At 32.3% G+C, this 11,895-nt stretch overlaps 1 protein-coding gene across 7 annotated transcripts in view; it reads left to right on the forward strand.

Annotated features, from left to right (window-relative positions):
* The window catches only part of LOC6049979, a 215,151-nt gene extending 213,380 nt beyond the window's left edge, over window positions 1-1,771 (forward strand). For all 7 annotated transcript variants that reach the window (XM_038262873.1, XM_038262872.1, XM_038262871.1 and 4 more), the window contains one exon: window positions 1,277-1,771. The gene's annotated coding sequence lies outside the window, so the exon portion shown is untranslated. The remainder of the gene's footprint in view (window positions 1-1,276) is intronic.
* The last annotated feature ends 10,124 nt before the right edge of the window (window positions 1,772-11,895 follow it).

The raw sequence follows: 11,895 nt of genomic DNA on the forward strand, positions 1-11,895 counted from the left end.
AATCGTGTTGTTACGGCGGTAGACTCCAAGATCTGTATTCCAGGACACTTTGAAGGACCCAGAACATCCCAAAAGTGATCAAAATAGCTCCGAGTGTTGCCAAAGGGTCACAGGGACATCACTGAATACGAACCATAATCGGAAACTTGGTAGAATCGTGTTGTTACGGCGGTAGACTCCAAGATCTGTATTTCAGGACACTTTGGAGGACCCAGATCATCCCAAAAGTGACCCACATAGCTCATAGTGTTGCCAAAGGGTCCCAGGGACATCACTGAATATGAACCATAATCGGAAACTTGGTAGAATCGTGTTGTTACGGCGGTAGACTCCAAGATCTGTATTCCAGGACACTTTGGAGGACCTAGATCATCCCAAAAGAGATCCAAAGGGATCGAAGTGGTCCCAAATGGTCGTGAGGATGTGACTGGTAATAACTAAACTTCATTTGCCTTGAAAAATAGTTGTAAACCTGAATTATCTTCAACATTTTCTGAAGTTTCCAAATTTCAGGTTTTCAGGATGTTCTAGGTCGTCAAAAAGGCCATTAACAACCACTCAAACATTTTTTCCTAGGTAGAGAAACTCATAAATTACAACTTTGCTGAACAATGTTATATGTTTTGAGCACTGTGTGATTTTATACAACCATATTTCGGTATGGGTCATATATGACCCATCAGGCCTGAAAGGGTTAAGCTCTTTAAATGTCTAGAAGACACCAACTCGCTACGACATAAGCCTGAGTTGATAAATTCAAAAAACTCATTATTTCATAAACACCTAAACCTAAATTACAAAAATGGCTCTAGAAACTTTCCGTTTGAAGATAGAACTTTGTGCCCTTCAGCAAAGTTGCTCAGAATGGTGTTCCCTACAACTTTTCTCAAGACACCAAAGCGCTATCTCGTCATCCCGCCAAAATAAAAATTCTGAGCCACCCTAAAATTTGGACCACCCTAATGTCCACCATACCAAAAGATGCCTCTATTGACCCTGATCATTTGTCCCGAAGACACCAAAGCTCTAAATCTTAACGTGTGGCCGCTATCAATTTTGTCACGCTAGATTTCGGTTTCGGACCACTGTGCAGTGATAAAACACATTTATAAATCTTCATATTAATGAAAGATAATGGGATGATTTTGAATATTGAATTTCAAGGAATCACATGAAAATGTAATTCTTTTCTTCAAAAGCATTTGCGTTTTTTTTTTAAATTGGAGATTTTCATCAAAACATTTTCCTAAATAAAAAAGTGTTTTTCATTTTCCAGAGAACTGCCGCCAACATAAAAAAAACACTATTATTTGCTCTACCAAACCTAGGAATATCACATCTATACTTTAACTGGTGTAAATTAAACAGGAAAACGAGTTGAAAGCAAAAACTCTATATATTCGTGAATGTTTAAGTGGATGCGATCGTAGCACTAGTGCAGAGTCAGTGCCAGGCAGTAGTTGAAATCGAAGGTGATTGAATTTAGTGACTAATGAAATTAGCGAGATATTTACCTTATTGATGACAAAAAGAAGGACACATATTTAACTAGTAAGAGCTTGTGTATTATACTAAAACAACATCAACAACAACAACAACAACAATGAGACAGTAAATCACCGCAGTTTTGTTTGTTCTCTAGGTGTGTGCATGTGTGCGTGTGTGACTGTACAGAAAGTATCCTCCATGACGGTATTTTTCTCAGCAACAAAAAAAAAAAGCTGAATCCTGAAACAGTTGGAATAGAACAGCTCCAAACCCGACCAAGCCAGTCAGCGAATACCATGCACCCTCCGAAACCAAGTAAATCATAAAACCATAATTTAGCTCCACAGCTGGCTCCGGGAAGTTTCGGTTGTTTCAGTAGGATTATTCATTCAAACGCTCCCTTTTCCACCCCAAAATTCCACCACCCTCGGAAAAGTGTCACGTACTCGGTATTTATTTAAATTGGGCACCATTTTTTGGATCATATCCGCGCGCGCGTTCTGCAATATAAAGTTATGCCCCCGGTCTGGGGCAGGCATCAGCTGCAGCTGGCAACGGAAAAAGTGGGGTTTAAAGTTGACTCTACCTCTGTGTGTACTCGATCCCGATCACAATCAAGTAAAAACTGGGGAGGCGCTGCAATGCAGCTTTTAGGATCAGAGTGGGCTGTCAAGTTTGCAGTGTCAACCCTGGGTCGGAAAAGAACGACTCGCTTCCGGAAAAAGGCAGCATTTCATCCTGTGAAAAGGTTTTTCGCTTTATGGTGAGGGAGGTTACTTTACTAAACGAAATGGTTCTGAATTGCTACAAAATGTCACAACTTGGACAACATTGCGGAATTTTTAGTCACTGAAAACAACAAGACATATCTTTTTCTATTATTATTATTTGTTTTTTTTTTTTCTTCATTTCTTGAGTTTTTTTTAAAAGGTACAATAAACTAAATTTCCAGCTATTGCTTTTTGGGTGTTTTTGAAACCGCCTTGAGTCAGGGGTATTGAAAAACACCCAAAAAGCAAAAACTGAAAATTTGGTTTATTGGTCCTTTTAAAAAAAAAAAATTCTGAATTCTGATTTTAACGAAAAAAAAAACAAAAAATAATAATGGTCGAAATCAGCCGATTTCGTACAGAATTGCTCAGTCATGAAATGTTTCAAAGGGACGTAAAACCTTTGAAACATTTCATGACTGAGCAATTCTATACGAAATCGGCTGATTTCGACCATTTTTATTTTTTGTTTTTTTTTTTTTTATTATTATTATTTGGCTCAAACTTTGTGTGGACGAAATTTAATTAAATCGAAAATTTATAACTCTTGAAGGAATTTTATGTTTAGGGGACAAAAAACCGCAAGATTTTAGCCATAGAGAAGTATGGAAAAAATATTTGCCGCCTAGGTGTGAATTTTTTAAATCGTTTTTTTTTTCTTTTAAAGAAAATCGAGTCAAACAAATTGTTGACTCCAGTTTCAAAATCAAAATCAAATTTGCAATAGAAAAGTACATAACAGATATTTTGATGAATTGCACCGTTTTTAAGATATAGGCACCTAAAATTTATTTTTTCATAAATTCAATTCAGTTTGTTTCAATAAATCAATAATCAAAATAATCAACTAACAGTTAGGTATTTAGGCTGGTACAAATATTTTTAAAAGTTTTTGTCACCCCCTTCAAAATTGGCTCGAAAAATTAGGGGGCAAAAAAAATATTTTTACAATAAACTTCAAAATTTCAATGAAAATTCAAGTGCAACCAGCTGAAATCAAATTAAAATACATTGTTTTGTGTTTAAAATTAGCATGTTTGGGTTTATTAAAAAATCTTAAGATTTTTTGAAAATTTTCGATGGAAAATCTTTTTTTTCGATACAATTTTTGTTTTTGTCAGATCTTAGATTTTTTGAAAACTAATGATTGCAAAACAACTGAACTAGTGTAAAATGCATTTTAAAACACTTTTTTCATTTAAATGTGAAGACTATGGCTTGGTATTTAAATTTTTATATTTTTTTTATTTTTTTGCACTCCCCCCCCCCCTTGAGACCAGGCCGGAGACAAACACTTTTTTAAATATTTGCATCGGCCTTAGTAGAATTTATCAATTCATCAACTTACCAATTTATCAATTTATCAATTTATCAATTTATCAATTTATCAATTTATCAATTTATCAATTTATCAATTTATCAATTTATCAATTTATCAATTTATCAATTTATCAATTTATCAATTTATCAATTTATCAATTTATCAATTTATCAATTTATCAATTTATCAATTTATCAATTTATCAATTTATCAATTTATCAATTTATCAATTCATCAATTCATCAAATGCCTCGTCATATTAGGGGTCGTGCATAAACCACGTGGTCTCCTTAGGGGGAGGGGGAGGGGGTCCGAAATCCGACCGAAAAAAACCATGAAAAGCCATGGGGGAGGGGGTCGACGGCTGACCACGTGGCCTTTATAAAAAATCTTTTCTTAAAAAAACAAAAAAATACGCGCTTTGAATTTACTTATATGCATACATTTTTGTTACACTTCAAAACCATACAATTATTGTGTTTAAAATTATTACTTATATTTCAATGTCATAATATTTTCCAATTCAATATTGAATTATATATATATATCAATACTTTGAGCCTGTAATTGAATGTACACTTTTTAATACTCATGTAACTACGTTTTGCAAAAGTTTAAAAGCTGTTAAAAAATAAAGATACAGTATCCAAAGTTAATATACCCTAAAAAATGCGTACCAAAATGCAAACACAATTTCATTTTTTTGTTGATGGTATCAAGTAGCTAAAAATGTGCTTGCAAATTTGCATTGAAAGTAGATGTAGTCTTCGATAGTTCTATTTTGGAACAACTTAAAAAAAAATATTAAGAAACTAAAAACCCCAATTTCAGGATTATCGCGCAAAATTTCAGTTTCACTACCTCATTTGCAAGTGAAACGTCTAACATTAAAAAACAACCAGTAACGAAAAAACGAACGATACATACTTTAAGATTCACCAAAAAATTTGATGAATATTTTGATATAAAATATATTCCTTTTTTCATGGGTTACACAATTCGGATTGTTATATTACATAACATTTCATAAAATACACGTTTACTATCCATCGTCAAAGTTGTAGGTATTTTTTTTTATGATAATAGGGACCATCCCAAGTAACATTTTAAGTTTTAAGTAGGCCATAAAAGCCTATTTAGGCCGTATGAGGGTTTCCAGAACCATGATAAAACCTGTAAGTTTAAAAATGTTACTAGGGATCTATTGAGCCAAAGAGAAACATGGGCAAACATTTTAGATTTTTAGAGAAAAAAACGAGCTTCAAGCAAACATTGTTTTTGTTTCTCAATTAATTTGAAGATAAAAAAATAGGGGCCAAAGGTGCCCTTTCCTAAAATATTAGTTTTTCTTTAAGCTGAGAAAATATACTATACCCTCAACTTCATATTTGAGATAAAACCACTCAAATATATAGACACATTAAAATAATTTAAGTTTTAAAGAGTCACTTAATTTTCAAATGCCAATATCAATTTGATAAATAAATTTCAATACAATGCCGTCAAGATCAACATAAATAAAATTCATTAAAAAAGATGGAACGGTACTTTCAACTCGCTGGTTCTCGGGCCATTTTTTTGAGTGAATTATAAGGATGTCTAGATGATCCTTAAACTTTGCAGAACTCGATATGATCAAATCTGTAATTTATGCGATCAAAATGTCGTTCCAACTTTTGTTTGCTCTAATAAAAAAATCGCCCGAAAATCCGCGGAGACAAGCCCGAAAACCTGTGAGTTGAAGTTACCGTTCCAACGTTTTAGGAGGCTTTGGCATCCGTGGGACATGCGTTGGGCGTCCCAGTGTTAATAATTTCAAAGATATTGAAAAGATTGAAAAATTAACTTATTTATTTTTTTTTGTATTTATTTTGAGGTAATATCTCCAACCAAAAGTTGGATCAAAAATCTTAAATCGTAGATAATTGCCTATTTAAACAACTGAAAAAAATGTAAAATAATAAATAAATTTTCGCTTAATCTTTTTTAAATTTATCAAAACACTTAGTCGATAGCAAAATCAATTTAAAGAAAGAGTAAGACTTAAACAATTTGGATGTCCATGACTAAAAGAATGATTTTTAGCGCGTTGTCTACAAATTTTCCAAAGACACGAAATCGATTTTCGAGCAATTCAATACAAAATCGGTCTTTATTCTTAAATTTTAATTTTTTAATTTTTTTTAATCCGTCTGAAACCTTTTTTGGTGCCCAAGCCATTTTGCATCATTAGTTTGTCCATATAGTTTTCCATACAAATTTGGCAGCAATGAAAATTAAAAAAATCTGTATCTTTTTAAAGAAATTTTTGGTCGATTTGGTGTCTTCGGCAAAGTTGTAGATATGGATAAGGACTACACTGAAAAAAATGGTAAATGGTAATTTACTTTGCTGATTTTAAATTTCACTTTTTGTCACTAAAACATGATTTGCAAAAAAACACTATTTTTATTTTTTTTTAATGTTGCCAACATTTCAGAAATTTTCAGAACGGGCAAAAAATCGTTGTTCGAGTTATGAATTTTTGAATCAATACTGATTAAAAAAAATCGAAGTATTGACCGCAACTTAATTTCAATTTTATTTTTGGATGTAAAATCGAATTTGCAATCTAAAAGTACATTAGTGAAATTTTCATAAAGTGCACCGTTTTCAAGTTATAGCTATTTTTAGGTAACTTTTTTTAAAATTAGTTGCAGTTATTAATTTAAAAAAAATATTTTTGCAATGCTGAGAAAATTCTTTGTTGCCTTGTTGCTAAGATATTGCCATGCACAGATTTTAAAACAGAAAAATGGATGTTTACTACTCAAACAACCCATAATTTTCTTCTGTCGATATCTCAGCAACTAATGGTGCGATTTTCAATGTTTATGAATAAAACTTTCGTGAAATTTTCCGATCTTTTCGAAATCAATATTTTCAATAAAAAATAATACTAACATTTCAAAAGGTCGTAATATTGAATGTTTGTCCTTGTCTCTGATTCTTGTATGGAGAAAAAAATTAAACAGCTCTACTTTTTTGGACACACTGAATCATTGGAATCAATCATGCTTAATTAAAAAGAAAAGTTGCTTTAGTTTGGATTTTTATGAATGTTTGGAATAAAATAAATATTAACTAGGAGCTTTCATAACTAGATATTTTCCTTAAAATAAAATGAAATTATTTTTTTCCTGAAACAAAACTTTTCTATTTAATTAATTTCGATTTTAAGAAAATATTTTAAAGCGCATTTAAATTAAATCATGAATGCTGTTTATATATCAAAATAGCTTTAATTCTTAAAGCACATTTATTCTGGATGCAATTAATTGCACTGCAATTCCAAAAAAAGGCCACGTGGTTTATGCACGACCCCTTACAAGGTTTTCTATAAAACATGGAATTGGTCCAAACCAGTACTGGGTATTCAAACCGGTTCAACCAAATCGGTTCAAATTCATTACCATAAAGATTGTTGAGAATATTTGAATTTTTTTTATACGTCACAGTGCAAAAGGTACCGGTCAGTTGAAAAATAGGGCGTCCCAAAAACTTGAAAAGTTGTCAAATCTTTGGTGCTCACCCTTAGAATGATAGATTAGGATGTTTTCATACAACAAAAAACTCCCAAAAATCCCAACAATGCATTTTTCGAGTATTTTTTACGAAATGTGCGTAAAAATCTTACTAAAGTCATTCAAATTTGGTCGCCTTCAGCTTCAAGTTGTAGTTTAATGTCCCCTGAACAAATTCCTGTACAGACATAGTTCAGAAAGCCTTGTGTTTGGGCATGGCAAAGCGTTTTAGGGAGATTTTTTTTAGTTACAACTTTTTCAAAAATCATTCCTTAAAATGAGCCAATGAACAACCAATGAAGATGGTTTGATTTTAGTGAACAAAAAGTGACGAATTTTCGAAATTTTTAGTAAATAAGCGTTTTTAGCATAAAACATTGGCTTCTATGATTACAAACGGAACGGCATATATTTTGGATATTTTTATTTTGCTCGCTCAAAAACGATATTTGTTAAGGGACCATCCATAAACCACGTGGACACTTTTTTGGGAATCTGTTAATGCCAGATTTTTCAAGTATCAGCCAGAATAAAGATTCATCCTTCTCAGTGCCAGATTTTGACAGATTTTGCCAGATTTTTAACTTCATGCCCATTTTGAACATCTTTTTGATTAAAATGAACGAATTCAATTGAAAATAATAAAAAAAATGAATGAGTTTTTCTTAGACGGAATGTTAATGAAACATTTTTGAGATCAAAAAATCAATTAACAACCTGAATTCTACAAATTTTTGAACTGATTCATTTCCTCCTTCCCTTCACCATTGAGAATGGTTAGATTTTCGTCTGCAAGATTTTTCCAGTTTTTTTATCTATACTTTGCCAGATTATTCTAATTTTGACCTGGTAACCCTGTTGTAATCATAGTAGGCAATGTTTTCTGCTAAAAACGCTTATATACTAAGAATTTCGAAAATTCGTCACTTTTTGTTCACTAAATGCAAATATAAATTGAATGTAAAAAAGGCAAAATGATCTCCATAAAGTTTCCTATAAGCTGAATAGATTAGTTTTGGCTGCACATTTTTTGGCTCGTTCTGGGGAGTAATTTTTGATTGTTTTAGCCAAAAAATACAAAATTTTCCCCCTAAAACGCCCCTGCTATGCCCAAGCACAAGCTTTTATGGACTATGTCTGTACAAGAATTTGTTCAGGGGACATTAAACTATAACTTGAAGCCCAAGACGACCAAATTTGAATGACTTTAGTATGATTGTTAAGCGCATTTCTGAAAAATACTCGAAAAAAGCACTTTTTTCAATCAAGCTCCACGCGCGAATTGTAAACCATTTTTGGGAATTTTTTGTTGTATGAAAACATCATAATCTATCATTCTAGGGGTGAGCACCAAAGATAACTTGACAACTTTTCATTTTTTTGGGACGAATAAATTGTTACGATTATTTGAAGAATGTTAACACGTCGCATGGCATGATTAGCAGTGAAAACACGGATTCGGTACAAACTGGTACCGGTTATTTGAACCGGTTCAACTTAATCGTTTATATTTTGTCGTGAGCTCTTTGTTAAGCTAACTTGAAGAGTTTTGACACGCCGTATGACATGGTAAGTATTACAAACCCGAAATCGGTTCAACCGGTACCGGTAATTTTACCGGTTCAATCGAATCAGGTTGAATCGCTCATATATTGACTCCAGGGATAAAACGGGGCTTAGTAACTTGACTGTTAAAACAGTTTTTTTATTCAAATATTACAACCATTTCAATTTTTATATTTTTAACATTTCAGAATTTTTTGCAGGGTTTTCCACAATTTCAATCAACAGCAGATTTTAGCCAAGTGAATGTTAAAAACTAATAATTCTGTATAATCCTTATAAAAACTAGAAATGACTAAAACGAACTTCAAACGCCGCTGCTAAGCTATTCATTTTCCGCCCACCACCGTTTAGCAATGGCGATCACGTCCCTTTCTCGTGCACGTACGATTGAGGAAAATCACACCGCTCGTGATGTTTTCCAAATGGTGGTGGTGCTGCTGCTGTTTCGCAGCAAGTATGCTTTTCCACTTCGTGACACTTTAAAGAGGTGAACAAGAATTTCCCCCCTTTTCCAAACAAACGTGCACGTGCAACTGCTGCTTGCAATCATTTGTGACCGGTGAAAACCCCAAATAAAAAGGCAAACTTTTAAATTGAAATTGTAATTTTCATCACGAAATGAAAATCGAATCTGCACCGAACGCAAACAAAAACAGACAGAAAATGGAGCAAACAAAATGGTAATCGAATGGTAAAATCAACAACGTCTGGATCGTGAAACGAAATTAGTCTTCCAATTTACCACACGTGAAAAGTCTTTTCGTCTTCAGAAAATAATAACTATATCACAACAATCGCACATATCCCGTCGTGTCACCTTGTTTCACAAAACTTCACATAATCACAAAAAAAAAACAAACAAACAAATCAAATCTTCTTTCTTTTTGAGAAGCACAGAAACACACCACCCTACCCTCTAGTTTAGTTTTGTAGTGTCGAGTTGTTTGAAACTGTTGAAATGTAGGGGAAGTGAATTTTGTAGAACTTGTATTTATTAGGAATAGGTTCAATATTTGAACTAAACAAATATCTTTGATACTAGAGATGAACACAGCAAAACACACACACTCTCACAGAAAAAAAAACGATATAATCAAAAAGTTTGTAATAACACATCTTATATATATACACAATTTTTGTCGTTCAAAGCAGAAACAAAACCTTAAAGACACAAACAGGACACAAATGGTTAAAAAATGTATTTAAAAAAAACTAGCACAACTATGTACTCAAACGTAAACTTCATCAGCTGTTGAATGAACTATATAACATTAAAGCAAATCGAGACGAAAACAGTAACGAAAGGAAAAGCAAAACTTTATGTAGTCCTACTGTAAGTTGTTTATACTAAAGTAAGGGAAAGAAAGTGAAATCGTTCATGAAAATGATTCAACAGAAAAACAAGAAGAAGAAAACCCAACAACTAGCGAGTACATTATCGTGTAAGTTAAGCATACTGCATATATGAAGAAAAAACAACTAGAATAGCTAAATAACGAAAAATAAAAGTGTGAAACCGTTTTGAGAATGAACGAAACCAAAACAAAATTCAACCAAAAAATGAAACACCCACACAGATACAGTTACGTTACAAATTGATGAATAATAAAGGTATATGAAATGTACGACAATGTTGATGGATATTTTATTTATTAGATGACAAATCTTGGAATTTTAAATGATCTAAACTGCCCATGTTCGCATAAATGTAAAAAAAAAGAAACAGCTAGCTGATAAAAACGAAGAAAGAGTTTTACCAAACGTCAGTGGGGGGTGAGATTGGGTCAAAGTGATTTTTTACGGATTTTACCATTTTTCAGCTTCTTCTCAATGAAACTGAATTCTGTTAAAAGGGCTATGTAGCGGACATCTTAAGATGACTTCGCTGAACAAATTTCGTTCCTAGAACAAATCCTGTTATTTTAGCAGCTGTCTCAAGTTGAGGTACGCTTTTGACTAACAATGACCCCTCGAAAAATATTTTTTCTAATATTTTTGTTGGAATTGCTCGAAAACTACCCAAATGTTTGAAAATCTCCACTTCAAACATTTTAGCATGACAATACGATTCTCTCGAACTAGAAACACTGTTAGATGACTTGTTTTACCATATCGTTGTATTTGAGCATCATTTTAGTATAACTTGACCCAATGTCACCCCCTCTAAGAGGTGAGATTGGGTCAATTTTCAAACTATTGGCGTTTAAGGTAGTGTTCATCAAAATCCATCATATTTTGGGAAAATGTTAGTAAACTATCTAAGAACAAATCTACGTTGAAAGATTTTCGATGTTGTTTAAATTGTTTTTGTTATTAAGAAATTACGAGAGATGTATCGTTTTTTGATCCATAGTCCCACTGACGGTAGGGGAGAGTGGGGAGACTTGATCCCCTTTTTTTGTATCACACATAACTCTGTCAATTTCTCACAAAACTATAAACTTTTTGCATGAATTGAAAGCTTAAACATTCATCTATGTTTGGCTAATAAGGTTATTTCATCAGATGAACTCTTCGAATCATGCCAAGCGTTTTAAAAAAATATTTTAAACCAGCATTTTAAAAATGTTAGGGGTAATTTGATCAACATTTTGAAGAAATCTTAAGCAAAATGTTTCTTATTCGTCCAAACATTTAATTTTCTATAGGTTACAGCAATTTCACATAAAACCTGTACGTTTGTGTTCAAAATATAACAAGTTTAGTATGTAAAATATTTAAAAACCTAAAATATTATTTTTTAGACCAAAATTAAGCATGTTTACAAAAGCTGGAAATTTTTGTTTACAAAAAAGGTTCAAACTGCAGTAAGTTATGTACAACTATACTAAAGGAAACTATGTATGAAAACCCAGCCCAATTAATTAAGCTTGAGGCTAATTCAACTGACATTTAAAAATTCAGGGATAAAGTCTCCCTAAACGCACTTTTTTAAACAATTGATTGTAAAAATAGTATGACGATAAATTTAACATCAAATGCGTAAGGGGTTTGGAGTTGATAAGTTTATCATACAATTCATGTATAAAACATATTTTTTTGAATAATTTTTGAGTGATATGCATAGAATCAAAAAAAGAAAAAAAGATCTATTTTATGTTTTTTGCAGCTCGTTTTAAAAAAATGTGTGTAACTCAATCTAAACATTTTTTAATTTTTTTCTTTGTTTTCTACAATGAGTTTTAGT

The sequence above is a fragment of the Culex quinquefasciatus genome, chromosome 3, assembly GCF_015732765.1.
Source record: "Culex quinquefasciatus strain JHB chromosome 3, VPISU_Cqui_1.0_pri_paternal, whole genome shotgun sequence".
Taxonomy (NCBI): Eukaryota; Metazoa; Arthropoda; class Insecta; order Diptera; family Culicidae; genus Culex; species Culex quinquefasciatus.